Source organism: Canis lupus, chromosome 4 (assembly GCF_011100685.1).
Source record: "Canis lupus familiaris isolate Mischka breed German Shepherd chromosome 4, alternate assembly UU_Cfam_GSD_1.0, whole genome shotgun sequence".
NCBI classification, from domain to species: domain Eukaryota; kingdom Metazoa; phylum Chordata; class Mammalia; order Carnivora; family Canidae; genus Canis; species Canis lupus.
Window position 1 is genome coordinate 42863856 of NC_049225.1, and position 11126 is coordinate 42874981.

The 11126-nt window shown below is 41.9% G+C and overlaps 2 protein-coding genes across 2 annotated transcripts in view; one reads left to right on the top strand and one right to left on the bottom strand.

The window, feature by feature from the left end:
- The window catches only part of DOCK2 (dedicator of cytokinesis 2), a 397882-nt gene that overhangs the window by 192773 nt on the left and 193983 nt on the right, over positions 1 to 11126 (bottom strand). The window lies entirely within an intron of this gene.
- The window catches only part of INSYN2B (inhibitory synaptic factor family member 2B), a 115578-nt gene that overhangs the window by 100925 nt on the left and 3527 nt on the right, over positions 1 to 11126 (top strand). The window lies entirely within an intron of this gene.

An 11126-nucleotide genomic window follows, 5' to 3' on the forward strand; every position in this document is an offset into this window, starting at 1 on the left:
CCTTTGAATGTGATCCTAACCTTCTTACCTGCTGGGTCTCATATTTCTCCCAAGCCACAGAGAATTCAGTTTCAAATACTGTGTGTTCTATCATACCTTGGTGCCTTTGCATAAGTTCCCTCATTTCCTTGGTTGCCTTTTCTGCCCTGCCTTGTCTGGAAATTTCCTCTTGCAGCTTAAAAGCCAGTTCCTCTGGATAACCTTACAATCAATCCTTCCTGTGGAGGAACCCTATGGCATGCATGTTCCTCTGCCATACCATTTATCCTATTGCATTATAGTGTAGTGTTGATGAGTTTCTTTCCTTCAGCAAATGGCTAATATCTCAAAGTTGTGGGCCAATATCTAGTATGTAGTTGGTGCTCAGTAGATACTTGTCAATAAAGAAAATGGCTACATTGACTGGAGCAAGGATAAAAAGCAGTGGTGGGTTTGAGACAGTTATTTAGATTGCCCAAATGCCATTGTTACTATTTGTGTGTGTCCCTGCCCTTGGGTGGGGAAGTGGAGGGTCTTAACTAATCAAATTTCTTATTGGAAGGCTTCTATGCAGCAGGTCCTCAGTAGATATTTTTGAATAGAAACAAACAACTGAATGTAATACAGAAATTGTCAATTTTCAAATACCTGGAATGCTATATACTCTCGACAAAATGGAACCTAATCAAATCTTCCTTTGATGACTCAGAGAGCTTGTTGCAATTTCACAGGACATTGGGATCCTCATTCATCATGGCCATCCAACATTATTGCCCAGTATTTCTGTACCAGCTGTGGTTGGAAAGGCAAAGTTTGATTTGTGGCAAACCACAAAGTCCCTTCATGCTTAAATATCTCCCCTCTGTGGTATCTGAACTACTCCAATGATCTCTTTGGGAGAGGGGTTTAAGACATTAGACCCGCAGTCTTTCTTGGTAAAATATCAAAACCCAGTGTGGTGAGTAGAATAATGGCCCTGTAAGATGTTCATATTCTAATTCCTGGATAGGTGAATGTTACCTTACATGGAAAAACGGACTTTGCAGATGTGGTTAAGGATCTAGGATCCCCATAAAGGGAAGACAGAGGCAGGAGATGCAGAATCAGAGAATGAGATGTGACAACAGAAGCAGAGGTTCAAGAGAGGTAATCACAAGTAAAGAATGTGGACAGCTTCTAAAAGGTAGAAAAAGCAAAGAGCAGACTCTCTTACAGAGCCTCTAGAAGGAACACTGCTCTGCTCACACTGGATTTACAGTTCTGGAGGACTTCCGATCTCCAGGGCTCTACAAGTACCATTTGTGTTTTAAACCACTAAATTTGTGATCATTTGTTTCAGTAGCAATAATAATACAATCAGATTAAATTTTTATGATTCATAAACTGTTGACATCTAATTGGAGGTCAGTTTTTTTTTACTTTTTTTGGATGACTTCTATGACAGCTAGCTGAGGGCAGAGATCTGTTGGGAATAAATAAGAGTGCCTATTATAGATACTTGGTCACTATAAACACCTTTTGTTCTCACATTTAATCCTAACAATCATGTGAGACAGATACAAATACTTCCATTTTGCACATGAGGTAACTGAGGCTCAAGCACTTGCATAATACTCATATTAGACAATTAGGACTGAAAGAGTGAGAGCACATACACAGTTACTCTGAAGCTAGTAAGTGGCAATGACAAGATTGGGACTCAGTTCTAGGGCCGGCTAGTTAGATTCTACAGCATGCTGCCTTCAGAGGCCAGACCTGTTTATGGGATGTCAGCAGAATGTTATGTGGCCCAGTTCCCCTCAGCCAAGGGCATCATGAGGGTTTGTGTTTTAGATGTAGGCCCTAAATAATGTTCTCAAAGGTTAATCAAGGACCACCTGCATGAGAGTCTCCTGGGTATCTGAATACTAGCTGCTGGCCTTCACCCCAAACCTGCTGGAGCAAGGGGTGGGATGAAGGATAGGAGTCTTAATTATAGCAAGCTCCTTGGAAAGGTCTTATCTGAATAAAGCTTAAGAAACATTCAACTAGGTAAATCAGGGTATTTTTTTAAGACTTTATTTATTTATTTGAGAGAGAGAGAGAACATGCATGAGAGAGCACAGTGGTAGAGAGGAAGAAGCAGGCTGCCTATTGAGGAGGGAGCCCAATGCAGGGCTTGATCCTAGGACCTGGGATCATGATCTGAGTTGAATGTAGATGCTTAACTGACTGAGCCACTCAGGTGCCCCAGAATCAGGGTCTTGAAAGGAAGAGGTAGCAGTTGATTTATGAGAAACTTTTGTGACAAACAGCCTACATGTCCATGAAAAGAAAATTCTTGCTAATAAAATAGCCCAGCAAATAGTTTTTGTTTTAAATGCATCATGGGAAAGATGATTTACCTTTCTACTAATTAAAGGGTTACACCGTCATATACAGACTTAACTAGGGGGTGCATGTGAGATTGGATGCAACATGAAAGGAAGAGGAGGTCAGGGGGCTTGCTCATATAGTAAGTGTAATTTTTGAGGCCTATTTCCAGTGAGAAGAGAAAATGAGTCTCTGTCAGTCCACTTTGGGGTCCATGCTTGCATTATGCATTACTTAGAGGATTCATTTGTAGTCACTCCTTCCTGCCACAATTCCCAGCTCCTCAGGCCTCATCTGAGATCAGGAATAGAATGGCAATCCCTGCTGACATTCCTCCTCCAGTTAAGGTTAAGACCAATTGAAGCCCAATTCTGCTCCCAAGCTAAGAGCCCAAATGCTAGGAACTATCCTCTGGTGAGTCTCCTGTGTATCTGAATACTGGCTGCTGGCCTTCACCCCAAACCTGCTGGAGCAAGGGGTGAGATAAAGGATAGGAGTCTTAATTATAGCAAGCTCCTTGGAAAGGTCTGATCTGAATAAAGCTTAAGAAACATTCAACTAGGTAAAATCAGGGTCTTTTTTTTTTTTTTAAGATTTTGTTTATTTATTTGAGAGAGAGAGAGAGAGAACATGCATGAGAGAGCACAGGGAGTCCTGGAGGAGCAATCAGAAATACCAGGTAGGGCAGATATGCAAAGTGCTGCCTGGCACCACTGTCCCCCTCTTCAGGAGAGAAGTGTAGTCACCCCATGCTCCTGAACCAGGTAATATGTGTGACACTGAATGCCAGGAGCCTCCACCACCATCCTCTCATTTCCTCAAGCTCCATGGACCATGGGCTGCATTTTCATCGTGACTGACTCCTGTTGCTGTTACAATTCCTTCTGAATCAGACAGAGAAATCAAGGATATTCAAGAGGAGATTTAAAATAAAAAAATAAATTAAAAAAAGAGCACATAAAAATTGACATTTTAAATGGTGAGATAAAAATGAAATATTTTATATTCTATTTATTAATGATAGGTAAGATATTTTGTTATCACTAAAATGCTACCGAGTGAGAATCATGTGGTTGAATATTCTTCATGATTTTTGGAAAGTTTTATTGCCTTATGATAAAGCAACTTGAAACCTGGTCCCCCCCCCCCCAAAAAAAAAAAAAGAAATCAAGGATATTCAAGAGGAGATTTGCTGCAAGCATCTCCCTTTGCACCCAGCAACCAGCTTTTCCATTGTACCTGGTGTCACTCCCTCACAGTTTTGGTATTCAGAACTCATCAGAAGGAGCCTATTTGGAACACAAGCCAAAGCCTTACAGCTGTGTGCCTTGCAGGAAAAAAGCCAGGCTTGTACCTTACCAAGGAAAGAGGCTGTGGAGTATTAATGAGCAACCTAGGGTCACACAGTCAGTGGCACTGAATGTTTCCTAGAGTTTCCTTCTGCAGTGAAGCTTTTTGACCACTGGGTCTCGGCCTTGCCTGCCACTTACAGCTATTACCTAACCAGAGAAAAAGGTATTATTTTACTAGAAATGCAATATGCACCCAGGCCTATGGGTTTAGTAACCAACTTTCCACTTAAATTTTTTAGTATTTTCCTTTTGTCTGCTTCTGATGCTCTGCCAGTGCGGAGCTGGGTGAACTGTGAGAGCTTTTCCTTCTAGCCACAGTCCTCCCTCTGGCCAGCAATGAAGTCTGCAGTGAAAAATAATTGTAAATTACAGAGCATATCTGTTCTTTCTAGTAATCACAGATGTGTTTGGATTCCTCAGCACATTCCAATATGGACTGAGCAGCATTTATTACAAATGCTGGAACAGGAACATTATGGCAATACCATCCAGCATCCCCCAAACAACTGCCGCCAAACATGGCTCAAGCTCTCTCTTTAGGAAACAGACATAGAGTTTGGGGTACATGTGGAAATTTCTCTGAGCCTCAACAGGTTGATCCCCAGGACATTTGCTCCTAGCCCCCATTTTTCTCAGTAGCTTTATCCCTTTCTTCTTCTACCTAGAATGCAAGGAAAAAGTAGGATTTATAGCATCAGCAATTTATCTGAAATAAAAATTAAATCTATTTTAATGCATTAATAGCTAAATAGCCTGAGACATACCATAAATATAAAATCAATCAAGTTTAGAATTTCACAGGAATAACAAATGGATGGCTGCTGGCAAAGAGGCCACGGCTGACCACAGAATGATCCAATCTTTATTTCTCTGTCAAGTTAATGTAACAATCATTACTGTTTGTTAAGCCAGGCATAGTGCCAGGTGCTTTGCCAAACACTGTACATGTATCATCTCATGTTAGACTCCCAACAACCCTAAAATGTGGGTATGGTTGTTGTTATCACTCTGCAGATGAGGAAACTGAGATGCAGAGGGGTTACATGAGCAACTTATCCAAGATTCAATGTGGCCAGAGCTCAAATCGATCCTGCTTTCAGGAGATTTTCCTGCCCCTGTCCCCCTTACCTTTGACCTTGCATAATCAATAAATGTACGTGTTTAAAGCTCTCTGAGGTGATCTGCCCTTTCTGAGGTCCTAACATGAAGACCTTCTTGACACAGAGCCACAGAACACAGGGCACAGACTTCTTCCATAGACAGTGATCAGCAGTGAAGCTTTCTACAGCTTGGTACTACTTATTTATGTACCAAGAAGAGAAACTGCAATTCTCTGAGGACTCGTCAGCAGACGGATGCCCTAGGAGAAGGGGTGCACTTGCCAACTTAAAATGGCTGCAAGTTGTGAAGCTTAAAACTATACCCTATAAATAATGAGCAAACTGATCATTAGAAGAAAGCATTAGGAACAAAATCCCATCCAGGCTTGGGGAGGGGTTTGGGGGGAAGAAAACAAACTAACAAAAGCTCCTACTTTCCCAGACTATAATTCTTCCCAAGAGACACTTTCCAAAGTAGTGTGATTTATCCAAGTGGAGAGGAACCAAACTATCCTCTTTGATTCCATTGATTCTTACAGATAATTCTTTAAAAAAGAAAGTTGCAGGAGGTCAATAAATCTGTGGTGCACCTGGGTTCTATGGCAAGAAGGGCCACGGAAGCCCTCTGACAGATGAGGAAGAGATGGAGAGGGGTTCCGAAGATGTTTTGTCTCAGGGAGATGCTATAGATCATTAATTTCCCAGCCAACTTGCCTGGACTGTATGGTTTATGGCAGTGGCTTGTCACCATTTCTCTTTATAAAAGAGCAAGACTCATCTGCTAAGAAGGAAGTGCAAAGAGCCCACCACAGACCTCAGCAGCCTACAGTAGACTCAAGATTGCTGAGTACCTATATTACCCTGAGTAGGCTGCCTCCTTTTTTTTTTTTTTTAAGATTTATTTATTTATTCATGAAAGACACAGAAAATGAGGCAGAGGGAGAAACAGGCTCCCTGGGAGGAGCCTGAAGGAGGATGCGATCCTGGATCCTGGGATCATGCCCTAAGCCAAAGGCAGATGCTCACCTGCTGAGCCACCAACGTGTCCCTAAGCTGCGTCTTACGAGCATGTCCATCTTCTAAGGAAATGCAGCCTCATGGCCAGAATTACCCTGCAAGCTAGAAACACTATTATGAGGTGGTCAGCTTGGTCATAAAGTGCCCCCCATGGTGCCCAGCCCCAGATTTGGACTGGCTCCACAGAGGGTCATTAAAGTGGTGCACCAGGCCTTGATCACCATCATCTCACCACCCCCACCCCATACACATTTGGCAACTAGGACCTCACACAGATAGAGACTACTATGTTCTTTTAGCACAGTATACCTTAGTATACAAGCTTTGGAGCGGGACAATATAGGCGCAAATCCTGGCTCTGTCACTTACTCGTGTGTGCTCTTGGCAGAATATTTAACCTCGTAGTTTTCTCATGTATAAAATGAAGTTAATATCTATCTCATGGGGTTGTGAGAATTACATGAGACATGCAAGAATTACTGAACTTCTAGTATAGTGTCTACAATACGGATTACACTCCATAAATGAGAATAGTAGTAGTTGTCCCTGTCTTCTTACCTCCCAACCCCTCCTCCTACCCACCTTCCTACTTATCCTCATTACTATTATTCATTTAATTATTCATTACTATTATTCATTTAATTACCATATGTCCTCACCTAACAAGGTGCAGGTACTCTCATACTTCCTTTCTTAGAATAAAAACCCCTGGTAATAGCCAAGCCCTGGGCTAAAACATTTGATCCCTCTTTAGGAAAAACAAAGGACTAGCAGTCAGGAAGCCAGGATTGGATTCTGATCATAACTCATGGTGCGACTTCCCTTTGCTAACCCCTTTGTCAGTTTAATGGGGATAGGAACCTTCCCAACTTCCTGGGCTATTGTAAGGGTAAAATAAAAACACACATATGAGAGATTTGCAATATGAAAGTGCTAAATAAAAGTAAGAGGTTTCTACTGTTTATTTCTATATAAACTTTTATCTCCTTTTGGCTTATCTAACTTCAGTTTGCTTAGCCAAGATACTGTATCTAGAGCCTGGCTCTGTTGCTTTCTTATATACTTATGTATTTATCTACTTTTTGCTTCTCACTATTTCTTCTTCCAGAAAAGCTGTGACTTAGGCTTCTTGCTCCTTCCAATTACTTAGAAAAACATCCTTCTACTTTTCACCTAGCATGATGGTTTAAGCATTGATCTGTCAGATTAGTAAGGGGCCCTCAGGAAGAAAACTGGAAAGCTCTCTTCCATTTTTGCTTTATACAGAGCTCACTTTCTAAGTGCAATGTGGTGCCATGCACAGGTATCTTGGGCAGAAAGGGCTCTAAGGCTCCTCAGTGAACTGGGCACCCCTCAATCAGGTGGTAAGTATTCCTTGCATCTTCAGTGGACTAATCTCACAGACCTTCAGTGCTCCGGACTATCTCAATGGTTCCTGGCCTAAATCCTATATTGTAACAATTTCTTGACCATTTGCCCCAAACTGTGAGCCAGAGCTCTGCTCAAGCTCAGCACTCAATATTTCTCTCCTCCCTATGGAATATGAATGGCAGAAGATGCTAAAGGTGTCAGGGTAGGGAGATTAAGAGGTAGAAAAGAAGTGGTGGTGAGGTTGCAAAAGTTACTGGTGTTCTACCTTGAAACCAAGCCCAAGGCAAACAGTCATTCCCTAGAAACTACAAAGGACCCTCTGCTAAGGGTTTACTTGTAAGCACCTTATTCCCCTTTCAAGAGGTTGCTGAATTAGTTAAGCAGTGAGTTGAGGGGTATCTCCTCTTCTCTACTCAGCCTCAAAATGAAAACAGATGAGAAAGGGCACTGCCCCAGCCTATTTATAAGGCAGCTGCTACCAAAACAAGATATACTCCCTCTCCTCCTCTCCAAACTAAACAGTAGTTTGTCAAATGGATGAATAAGAAGAAAAGTGGCAGTTTTCCTTTATGTTAATAAATTGTTTTGGCCTAAAAACCATTAATCAATTTCTTTCCAAAGTGTACATGCTTCCCTATACTCTGCTATTTGCCTGGACTTGAAAAGAAAGTCACTTTCAATCCTCTTTAAATTGCCAAGACTCATGGGGACAGTTACAGGAGGAGGGTGGGGAGCTCCCTAAGCTTTAATGATTATAATGGAAACCTGTGGTGTTTCCATAGAAACATAAAGAGTATATTCTTCCCAGAATGTATATAGAGGGTAGGAGTAAAGAGTGATGTTGCTGACAAGGTGTACAATTACCAAAAAGCTAAAGGTATGAGTGAGAAAGTAAGGCAGTCAGTCCCTAAGATAGGAAGACAAAAGATAGTGAAGAGTAGAGTGGGCCGAGACCATATCCTATGTGAGGACATTTCGCCTTTTATTGTGTCCCATCTGCACAACTACCTAGCAAGGTAGCTTTATAATCCCCATTTTCAACTGAGTCTCAGAGAGTAGCAACTTGCCCAAGGTCACCCAGCCAGTAAGTAGTATAGCCTCAGTTCAAACCCAGGAGTGTTCCACTTGAGAGCCTCTGTTCTATTCTCTATATTGGGCTGAACTTTAAATTGTGATGATGAGACAGAGTTAACATTCTGTCTCCTGGCTCTTCTCTCTCCAGGCATGCCAGTTCTATACACATTCTGGAATCTTCCAGAGCATTATTTTTCTAATTGGTTTTGGGACACTGTTCTGAGTCTTAACAAACTCAAGTGGTTTGTTGTTGTTGTCATTTTTTTGAATTGTGAAGTCAGAGAAAAGTTACATATAAGGAGAAGAAGGAGGTCTGTTTATGTTATGTTCATATAATTTGGTAGAGGTGTATGCATAAACAGTTGGAAGGTAGGGGTAGTTGAGATAAATGCAAAGCATTTTTTAAGGCAATTGTTAGTTTAATCATCTCTCTCACAGGGTGGGATGTAAGATCCGTGAGAGAAGAATCCACATCTGTCTATCTTACTATTATCCCTGCAACTGAGTATAATGTCAGGTCCAGAGCAGGACAAATGTTTAGCTGGACAGTTGGCTGGATGGATGGTTAGCCGGATGGTAGGTAGGATGGATGGATAGACTATAGGTTGCATGGATAGAAGGATGGATGGTAGAATAGATGGCTAGCTGGCTGGATAAATGAATAGTTGGTTGAATGGATGAATGGTTGGATAGATGGGTGGATGGATGGATGGATGGATGGATGGATGGATAATTGGTTGGGTGGATACTTGGTTGGATAAGTGGATGGTTGGCTAACCCAGTCTGGCTGACTGAATAGATGGGTGGAATATCCTGTACCAGAAAGCACAAGAAATTCTGAGAATGAGCAGGAGGTACCCACTTTATTGGGCTCTATCTGGTGCTCTAGGATGAAGGTTATCTTTATGCCTTGGGGGGAAGGCTATGAATATTTCAGGAGGTAGCAGAAACTATGAATGTGGGTGTCCCCTATCTGTGAACTAGTGCTAATGGGGGTAAGAATCAAAGTTTGCAACTTACTGCTTTAATGCTTTCCTTGAAGCAATGCAGAGATTGTTGGAAACAACTCTTCCCCAGCCTCTGAATCCATCTCCTTAAGTTTCCACTGCAGAGAGTGAGGTGCAGGGAGTGCAGACAAAAATTCACCCTAGGCCCAGAGACAGAGGAGTGCAGAGCTGGATAGTGCATCCTGGAAGTGAAAGCCTCATTTTGAGTCTGTGGAAGCCTTTGTTCACTGAGCTGGCAAATCCTGGCCTTTGGCTAAAATGTCCCTAATTGCTTTTGATGTTGACTAGTATTTACTGAAGACACAGAGCCACTGGACTACCAGTTCCAGGAAGCCAGAAATAATGTCTATATGTCTGTCTATCACTCCTTACCTAGCACCTAGCACAGGGCCTGGCACATGGGTGATACTCAAGAAATATTTGTTGAATGACTGGCTGTATACTTGGTGCCTTGCTCTGAGCTGAGTGTTGTACATGCATATCCTTTAAATTTCACTGAAATCCTATGAGTAGGTACCATGCTCATTTTGCGGATGAGGACACTGTGGCTTAAAATATGAGAAATGACTTCCCCAAGATCTCACAGTTAATTAGTCATGGAGCTTTGCTTTGAAAAACACAGCATTATATAGATCACCCAGCCAGGAGTATGTCCCTATGGAATAGACCAGGGAGGAATGGACAAAGAAAGGATGACACCAAGGAGAAGAAAATCTGGGTAAAGCTTATCAAAAATGCAGAAACAAAATTATCAGAAACATCTTCCAAATGCTTTCTAAGCACTAATACCCCATCAGATTGGCTTCAAAATACACCATCGGGATCTTCTGACTCTTTAGCTTCTTCCATCTTGGAATGTGCATTTGAGGGTTTTATTAGGCATGTGTGACAATCATGATTTGCCTTTCCAGCAGCACTTACTCTGATCCTGGGTCTCTGAGAGGTGACATGAGGGTAGTAGATAAGCACAAGTGTCCCTTTAATAATAGCTCCTTTTCATGCCTTGCTGGGTAGAAAGGCCTTGGACTGTCATGCTACATCATAAACCCAAGTGGGATCTTTTGTCTTCCATATGAAACATTTCATTTCCCTCCTTGCTAAGCAAGGAGAATGCACTGTTTCTGTGACTTTGCATTTCCTTCACTTTCTACACTCCTACACTGGTTACTCATCTTGGGCCATCTGAGGCCTCTAGAATGAAACCAGGTGAAAACACAGCTGAGAGCTTAAGAGCCTTCTTATAATCATCTCGGCAGTGGAGACTCCCCTGTAAGTAAATCTCCTAGGGAGGAAAGTGGACAATTAAGGGCAGAGAGAGCTGATGCATAGCCTTCAGGGGCATCTGTAGGATTAATTCTTTCTGGCCCTGCTGTCCAGTTTCTGGGGAAACTGAGCCAGAGTTATGAGGCAAGCTGACAAACTCTGACACACCTGCAGGCCTGATTCTCAAGCCCTCAAGGGCATGGGAAGTGTGAGTACCCACTGTGAGCACCTACTATGAACAAAGCCAGAGCTTCTGTACTCCCTGTCCTCTGACTCTTTCAGATTCTGGGAACCCTCAGTCCCCAGATGCATCATGTTTACCCCAAAGATCTGTGTACAGATAATACAATGGAGTCTGTACATTAATGACTCCAAAAACACACAAATAAAATAGCAAAGAAAAAATGGAGATTAGGAAATGCCCATCAAAGGAAAGAATTTAAGTATGTCTACATGGAGGAATACTATGAGGTAAGTGTATAGGGAAAGCTCTATGAGACACATTGTTAAATTGATAAGGAAAAGATAAAGTCATAATGTATTAGTGGTAATAACGGTAATGATGATAATAATAACACTAACACGAGCTACCACATGTGGAAGGCTTACTA